The sequence below is a fragment of the Mizuhopecten yessoensis genome, unplaced genomic scaffold, assembly GCF_002113885.1.
Source record: "Mizuhopecten yessoensis strain PY_sf001 unplaced genomic scaffold, ASM211388v2 scaffold10921, whole genome shotgun sequence".
NCBI classification, from domain to species: Eukaryota; Metazoa; Mollusca; class Bivalvia; order Pectinida; family Pectinidae; genus Mizuhopecten; species Mizuhopecten yessoensis.
Window position 1 is genome coordinate 347656 of NW_018408788.1, and position 8849 is coordinate 356504.

The following is an 8849-nucleotide window of genomic DNA, read 5'->3' on the forward strand; positions in this document are numbered from 1 at the left end:
ACCTGATCTTCAATCGACAAACCTGGCTTTTCATCTCCGCTGGTTTCCTTAAAAACTGAATCGCACTTTACAGTAATGTCACTGTCGCAGAGTTCAAAAAGTGTAGGACGTCCACTGTTGAGCACATTGGTTTTATTTACATTGACTACCTCACCCCTATGCACCTTTCCAAGGCACACCTCGCCAATGATGACCCATCCAAGAGGCAAGCGTTGAGCGTATGGTAGACCATTTGTACCAATTCGATGGTCCAAAACATGATGGGCTTCTATTAGGTCTCTGCCGATCAAAAGTTCAATATTAGCTTGCTGGTCAACTTCAGGTATGTGTGAAGCAACATCCTGTAAGTGGGAGTAAGTAGACGCAACTACAGGCGAAGGTATCTCACTACGATTGTTCGGAATGTCATTGCACTCAATAATTTCGGGTAGATTCAACGCACGAGTTTCATCCAATGACTCTACTACGTACCCTGTCGCTCTACGTCCAGCAGTCACAAATTTACCCGCACAGGACGACAAAATATACTCAACGTCCTTACTGTTGTCCCCAAAGGCGCTGAAGAAGTCTGAAACAGCAAGGGATTTATTGCTCTGATCGTCTATCATGCAATAAATCTGTCGGGCACGATGGCGTTGGTCTCGAGGATACACCTTCGCGAGCACTATTTTGGCGCATGATTTACTAGTGTTTAAAGGTGAATTGCAAATTTCGGTACAAGCATTGTTAATTTCAGTCTTCTCCTCCCCCTCGTGCTTCTGCTCAGGGACAAAGTTTGAATCTGGGTGGAGGGCGGAAGGATGGTCAGACGACTGACAAACGTCACATTTTACGGTCTCTTTGCACTTCTTACGAAGATGTTTCACGGATCCACAGCATCTGAAACAATAACCTTTCAGTTTTATGAAGTCCCTTCTTTCTGACAAAGGTTTTGCACGAAATGCACGACATTTATTCAGAGTGTGACCTGTACCATGTATGGGACAAACAAGCTTAGAGTTATCTCGTGATTCAAGCCCATCTTTCGTTCCATCAGATGGAGAGTCATTTTTTAGAGCAGCCTCAGTCTTTTTACTGCTTATGTCCATACGTAGTTTATCTTTTGAATTCATCTGCCGAGTAAGTCTTTTACCCGAAAGGTGACCCGGAGGTCGCGGTTCATCAAACATGAAACTTGGATCATTGCGCACCCTGGCTATGTCACGCAGAAACGATGAAAAGAATGAGAATGGCGGGAAAGCCACAGAATGCCGCTGTTTGTATTTGATGGCCGCATTAATCCACTTCTCCTGAATACCAAACGGCAATTTCTTGATGATAGGATTGACCCCAGCTGAAGAATCGTAGTAAGCGAACAAAGCACTGAGTCTAGGTTCAGCTTTGGTGGACTCAATCTCAGCTACGAGATCTGCTATTTCATACAACTGTTCTCGGTTTGCATTATTCAGTTTGGGAAAAGTTTCAATCCTGTGTCTAAGTGCAGCCTCCAAAGACTCCGGGCTTCCAAAGCGGTTGTCCAATCTTTGCCGTAGAAGTCTGACTGCTTTATCTAAATCTTGTGTATTTGCACAACGAATGTTAATGGCTTGTTGTTTTGAGTTTGGCCCTAGACTTTTCACAAGTAAGTCTAACTGCTCTAACGGGGTTGCGTCGATCTCACTCAATATATTCCTAAAACTTGCTTTCCAATAAGCGTAATGAGCGGGCTGGTCGTCAAACACAGTTAAACGCGAAGTGAGCAAGTCTTTTTTCGCAAGAAACTTAGCAACCGCAGTGTTATCCAGCTTGGTTTGTGTTGAATCTGGGACAAATTGACGAGCGTTGGGATTCAGTTGAGTGACCACAGGCGGCGGTGGAGCACGTGGTGCTTTGGTAACTGGTATGTCATCATACTTATGTATCGGTGCAACTATGGGCGCATCTCGGTGATAATTAGCAGGTTGCATACGAGCTCTCTGATCCTGAACAAAATCTGTAGTCCGCTTGCTAACATAAGAGGGATGTGACCGTTCACTGCATTCGTCTTTTGTAGACGTAAATTCGAGCACTTGTTTTACTGCGTTCAAACTTGACTCAGCAATATTTAGTTCTTGCTTAATTTTCAGTGTTGACTTTTGAGCTTTCAGTTCTGCTTCTCGTCGCATGAGACTAGCTTCCTCTTGCGCATATTGAAGCTTAATTTTGGCTTCTTCAACTTTAGCAGTGTGTTTTAACAAGACTGACGTCAAATGTGAGTCGGATGTTTTGGTAACCGTTGAGCTGCGCATTGATCTAACTTCCGGTATAGCATCTCTCTTTGGCTGCAACTTTTTCAAGGCCGAAGAAACCTTTAACCTCAACTCGTTGGCAACAGTAAAATGTTCAGTTGCTTCATGATCAGCATTACGGGTACGTTGACCGTTGAGATACGAAATATATTCATCTGATATTCGGTTATATCGTTCCATATGATGTGATAATTCACCACTTATCTCACTGGCTATATCAAGGCTCATGTGTTGACTTGAGTCAATGTCCAACAAAATTGAATCTACACTACGCCTGATCACTAAAAGTCTGGTAACATATCTTTCAACACGCTCCTCATAATGGGCAGCGGCAAATGTGGTTACACTCCTTGTCCGCCGTAACTCTGTGAAATATACTACTTAACAATTGATATACAGTACAGAGTAGATACTTGTATTGCACCCGCAGATGCTGCTTAAATATTCGACATGATTCAATTCATATGACAACACTATATAACGTAAAATATAGGCCCTACCGCTGGTTGAATTGCTGTATCCTAACCCTACATAATTATATATGTAAATAATAGTCTATTTAATCATTTAGTCTGCTAGCTGGAGTGGAGTTAAGCGATGTATCGTGGCCAGGTGTCTCCTTAAATGGTTTCTCTGATGGTTCCGAAAAACGGCTCATAGCCCTCCTGTCAAAATTAAAACAAAAGAGCACGATTACCGAAGGCCAATACAGATATATGTATCACACAGCAGAGAACACTCCTAGAACATGATCCACAAGCAGGGAAACCCACTGAGGCCTATTTTGGACTACACTGGATCCATTGGTTACAATGTTTCAAAATCATTAACAGACATTCTTGGACCGCTAGTGGGTAGATCGGAACACCATATTAAGAATTCGAAACATCTAGCGGAAGCTATGTCTATCATCATGATTCAGGAAGACGAAGAATTTATTTCACATGACGTTGTCTCTCTCTTTACCAACACACCCATTGACGATGCACTTGGAATCATTCGGAAACGGTTATAATTAGACAGATCCAGGCTGTCATTAACAGCTTGCAATGTAGATGGACTTTGTAGATACTATGTCATTATGTCGGTCAAAAAGGATATCGTACAGATTTTATATAAGTACATAAGTGTCAATAAAAGGAAATATTCGGGAAAAAATATCATAATAAAATAGTTTTGTGGTGTGCATTTTAATATAACCAGATAAATTAATTTACAGATTAAAACGTTCATAAATATTTATATAAGTTTTTATGAAAGAAATAATTAGATACATTTCGTTTATAGATTCACCTATTCGATAAGCTTGAGAAATAAACTGATGAATAATTTAAAGGAATATTCCGTATCAAAACAGTAAGTTTGTGTAATAGCATTTAAATAGTATTATTTCTAGCTGTAACATATAGGGTGTTTGACTAGCGTAGTAGTAAGAGCGTTCGCCTTTACCAAGGCAGCTTGAGTTTGGTTCCCCGATCCGATTGGAAAAGTTATTGGGTCACCTGCCTGACCACCAGGGTTTATTTCGGGTACTCTGGTTTCCTTCAATATTCAGACCCCTCGTTCACTACCCTCAGTGTCACGGTTCATTAGCTCGTGGGAAAGTGAGCTTATGTTATAGTGCGGCGTCCGTGCGTCTGTCCGGCGTCAGCTTTTTACTTTAAACAACTTCTTCTCAGAAACCAAAAGGCCTATGATGATTGTATTTAGCAAGTAGCCTGCTGGGATGAAGGGCTACCAAGTTTGTTCAAATGACTGACCTTAATCTCTTTTAAAGGTCACAGAGGTCAAACACCCATTGCCGATGCACTTGAAATCATTCGGAAACGGTTATAATTAGACAGATCCAGGCGCAAAAACACAAACCTCTAGATTCAGGACATCATGGATGTGCTGGAATTTTTGCTGACAACAACATATTTCAGTTTCCGAAACATCTATCAACAACGCTTCGGCACTGCTATGGGTAGTCCAGTGTCTCCCATTGTGGCCAATTTGTTCATGGAACATCTGGAGCAAGCAGCAATAGCCACTGCTCCCATAGAATGAAAGCCTAGCTTATGGAAGCGATATGTCAAGAATGGGTCACAGTAGGATTTGACCACACATACTAACACCATAGATGCCACTAACAACATCAAATTTACATGTGAGAAAGAAACCAACGGCACAATGCCCTTCCTAGACACTCTACTGGTAAAGAAAGAAGACGGAACCGTGACGGATTTTGTCTATAGAAAAAGACCAAAAATACGGACCAATACCTGAACTTCAAGTCTCCCCATCCTTTGCACCAGAAGTAAGGCGTCGTACGCACATTGCTCAACAGATTAGATACAATATTCAAAGGACAACAGGACAAAACACAAGAGCAGAATCACATCGCTAGGGCATTGAGACATGTGCATTTCCGGAACGGGCCCTAAAACTGGTACAAATACAGTGTCAAAGTAAGAGGAAGAACGAAAATAGGCCAATCAAGGATAAGAACAAAACCAAAGGTCAAGTGGCCATCCCGTATATAAAGGGTATATCCGAAACCATCCAGAGGATATATCGCGGTCATGGCATAGCAGCAGCCATGAAGCCCCACAAGACGTTTCGCAATATCCTAGTACACCCTAAGGATAAAACTCATAAATAAAACGTCGCAGAATGCGTATACAAAATCGGATGGAAAATCTGCGACGCATCGAATATTGGAGAGACTAGAAGTCGATTTGGGGTCCACCTTGGTGAACACCGGAAAGATACGGAAACCAGAGAACGTATGAAATTCACCAGTTCAGAAAGGAAGCAGTCGGAGTCCCATATAGATAAATCGGCAATCACAGACCCTGCCACACTGAAAAAAGCATATGATTGACTGGGATAACTCCAAAGTTTAGGACATACGCAGCAGTGGGCCAGTTCTAAATCGAGACGAGGGGCTCAAATACTATCGCACCTCTATGACCAAGTATTACACAAGGCGTAGCTGAATCTAGTCATTTCGGTAAATATATAACAAATTATTGTACATACGCTTACAGCCCAGCCGAATCGATTTTTGTGGACAAATCGTACACATTTCACATCTTTGTGGGCATACGCTTCCCTGGCCTTTGGCTAATGAAAGTGACAGTATACATATCGTACTAGTCATCGAAACGTCACATAGAAAATTGTATTGGTTGTGTAAAAAGAGCTTTTCATAATATACATGATGTGCATTGATTCAAAATCGAACTCCTCAATGATATCTCTTTTCAGAACTTCCAGGTCCTCTTTAGTTGCCATTTCTTTAAACTTCTGCGACATATCCTCCGATGTGACCCTGTCTGATAGTTTCTCTGTATAAGACCACACCTATTTGAAAAATAGTGCTTAGGGATATTTTTTTTTGAAGGGGGGGGGGGGAAACAGGAGCGAGAGGGTGGATTTTTATTTTATTTTGGATTTTGGTAAATTTTGGAGCGAGCGGTAGTAACATTCAGCAATTATGGGTTTTAATACCTGAAAAGGTGTTCGTACTGGATACTTCATATGGTATTTGACTGGAAGTACTGTGTTTTATGTTTTCTAAGAGATTTTATTTGTACTGGAAATGTTATAAGGAAGAATATTACTGTAATAACGGAAAGTGATGGATGTGTTGCATATATATCTTGAATTCTCAAATGGAATAAAATGTTTCACTTGCAAATGATATCCATTTTTCACTGTACATGCATTGTGTTTCAAAATAGGTCATACCAGGCAAATTCAATTATGACTGGAATGGTAAAACAAACCTCAGAATCACACTCACCTGTCCTGAGACCAGAACAAATAAAGTGTTACCAATTCTCTTAATATCTGGCATCACTTTAGAACATATCCTTTCTTCTGAATAAATGGTCCTTTAAGGTTCTATGTTATCATATTTGGAATACATGCCCCAATCCAGAAAGTACTTTTATCTTATTTTAACTTTGCATTATATAAATCAACGTGTAACATTTCTAAAAATCTACAGAATTCCCTATATATATTAACTAGCCCGGGTTTTCTCTGGTCCTGACACCAAACATAGACATTTTGACAGATCATCTATCGGTTCAAATGTCTAAGTCTGGTGTCAGGGCCAGAGGAAACTCGGGCTATATAAGGACCCTTTTTCTTGGTTTTGATCTTATTATGTTTCAGAACTAAATGAAAGAAAAATCAAATTATTTTAATAGAAAGGTAAATTAAATTTAATGAAAAATATATATCAAATTATAAACTAAAACAAAAAGAAACAATGCTTTTTGATTCCATAACTTAGGGAGAAAAATCACTGTCATTTGAAAATGATAATAAGCAGCTGACTGTTGCACGACATTTTTCCCGTCATGATCCGTTCGTATGCATATCACAGACGCCATCCATAGTGTTTGAATAGACCGGCACATTTTTTGTCCGTGTCAGTTTTCAGCTGCATCATCAAAATGCTTCACTTTCTTTGCAATTCAAGCCTCAAAGCGACCCAAATTAGCGTTGTGTAAAGTTATAAACAGACCGACAAAATCCGGGATTCGAATATTCTTTTGAGGAGAGGTAAAAAATATTTTTTTTATTTTATTCTCGACTTAATTTCATTCATTTTGTCTTCCAGGACTCCAACATTTGTCATCATGTTGGCACTGAACGTTTTTAATTGCGCGTCCATTCTAAATGTATATATCGTCGCCTGATTGTCCAACGTTTTTTGCGCGCTTGACGACTTTTTTTTAACTTTTATAATAACTTTATCACTATTAACAAAACGTCTGTCTGAACTTGGGGTTGATACTGTTTTCCTCTTCTCTGCCATTTACGTCTAGATTGTCGGTGATATGTACTCAACAGATTGTTCGCCGTGCGTGCACAGGCTGTATACATGTAGCGAAACTTGAGGGTCCAGCCGACTGTTAAGTTTTTTCACTGTAGTTTTCTCTATTCAAAAACCATCTTAGCCACAAAATTCAATAAATGTTTTGTACACATCTTATGTTTTTCACAGAATTTATAAATTTGGCAGATGAGGAAAGTCAGACGAATAAATGAGAACTTATCAGTGTTCGCACGTACCACGTATCCGGATATTCAAGATGGCGACTAGTCCGAATTATTCTGACGTTTATCGACTTTTTTCATATCGGTCTGTCGTCGATTAACGTCAGAACTCCGGCCCTCTATAATATGCGGGAAATATGCGACCCGCGCCCGGAGCGCACTTCAAACTGATATTTTAGAAACAAATCGTCACTTTCACACACATGTCGCACCAAAGGATATAAATCCGGAATGGAGCTATTTCCCATTAGACCGCAAATTATATGTTAAATCTGACGGTGCAAGTGATGAAGCATTCAATTTAGATTTAAAAAAGGGTCGCATTTTGCACGTGTTTTGTTAGTAAAACAACTACTCGACGATGACTAAGAGTTCATAATAAAGTTTTCGTGTGTGGGTGCGGTTTTATGCACTGACTTGAAAGACCGATGATATATATGGGATTTATTGATTTTTTTCAGTAATTTTTAAGAATATGCCATCAGCAACAACCAGCTTGGCAGTGTTTCAAAGTCTTCAGGTAAGTGTGTCTGGTTTTTATATCGGTTGCCGATCAGGGTGCGCGGTGCATTGAATCGCAGGACGGTCAGTTTTACAATGATATTTACCAAGCAACGACAAACTAAAATATCGGCACTTCCTTAAAAACTACAGTCGGAGGAGATGGGGGAGATCTCAAAACCATTTTTTTTAAAGATTTTTTTTAAAATCTCAAATGAAAGCTTTTTAGCTTGCACTGTCAGCTTTAAGTAATCTCACAGACCAGTATACAAATACATAACACATGGGTTAGTAGAGGGAAACGTGCACTTCACAGCATAAGCATCGCTACCGGTGCTGAGGCCCGTTATAGGTTTATAACGCGGTACATGGTGTACCCATGCTACATCTAAGGGGCCTGTTGGTTTATGCGAAACAACCGGTTTGACCGTTTACAAATGTAACAATTTCGGGTATAAATCCTGGCGGACCTGCAGATGTTTATGCAGGCCTTGTATTGCTTTGTCAAGGCTTGCCTGAAAGCAGCATCAGATTACCAGGTCCGACCTTATTTAATAAACGAACAACTGTGGTCCGAACGGTTTGACCGTTTAAACAAAAAACGGCCCTAGTAACACAGCAGATCGAATCCACTATTTCACAAGTGTAAAGCCGACCTACAGAAACGTTTTATCACTGTTTATGACAGATTATCAAACACGTACATCATAAGGTTCATAGAATACATTCGCCTGGCTGACCTACTATTTATGACAACGTTTTGAACGAGAGCACGCAATCGCATATTTACGGGAACCGAAACTAAAACAAAAAGCGTGTCACGTAGTGATCTCACTTAGTCAGTATTTACTCTTCTTCTGAAAGGTCCAGTTCATTATTTCGTAAGGGTAGACCCGGTGTCCTATAAAATTTCCATCCCCGTGAAATACTCATCCGGATGGATATTTTATGCATAAAATACTCATCCGGATGAATATTTAATGCATTAAATACTCATCCCCCCCATAAAATATTCATCCCCCC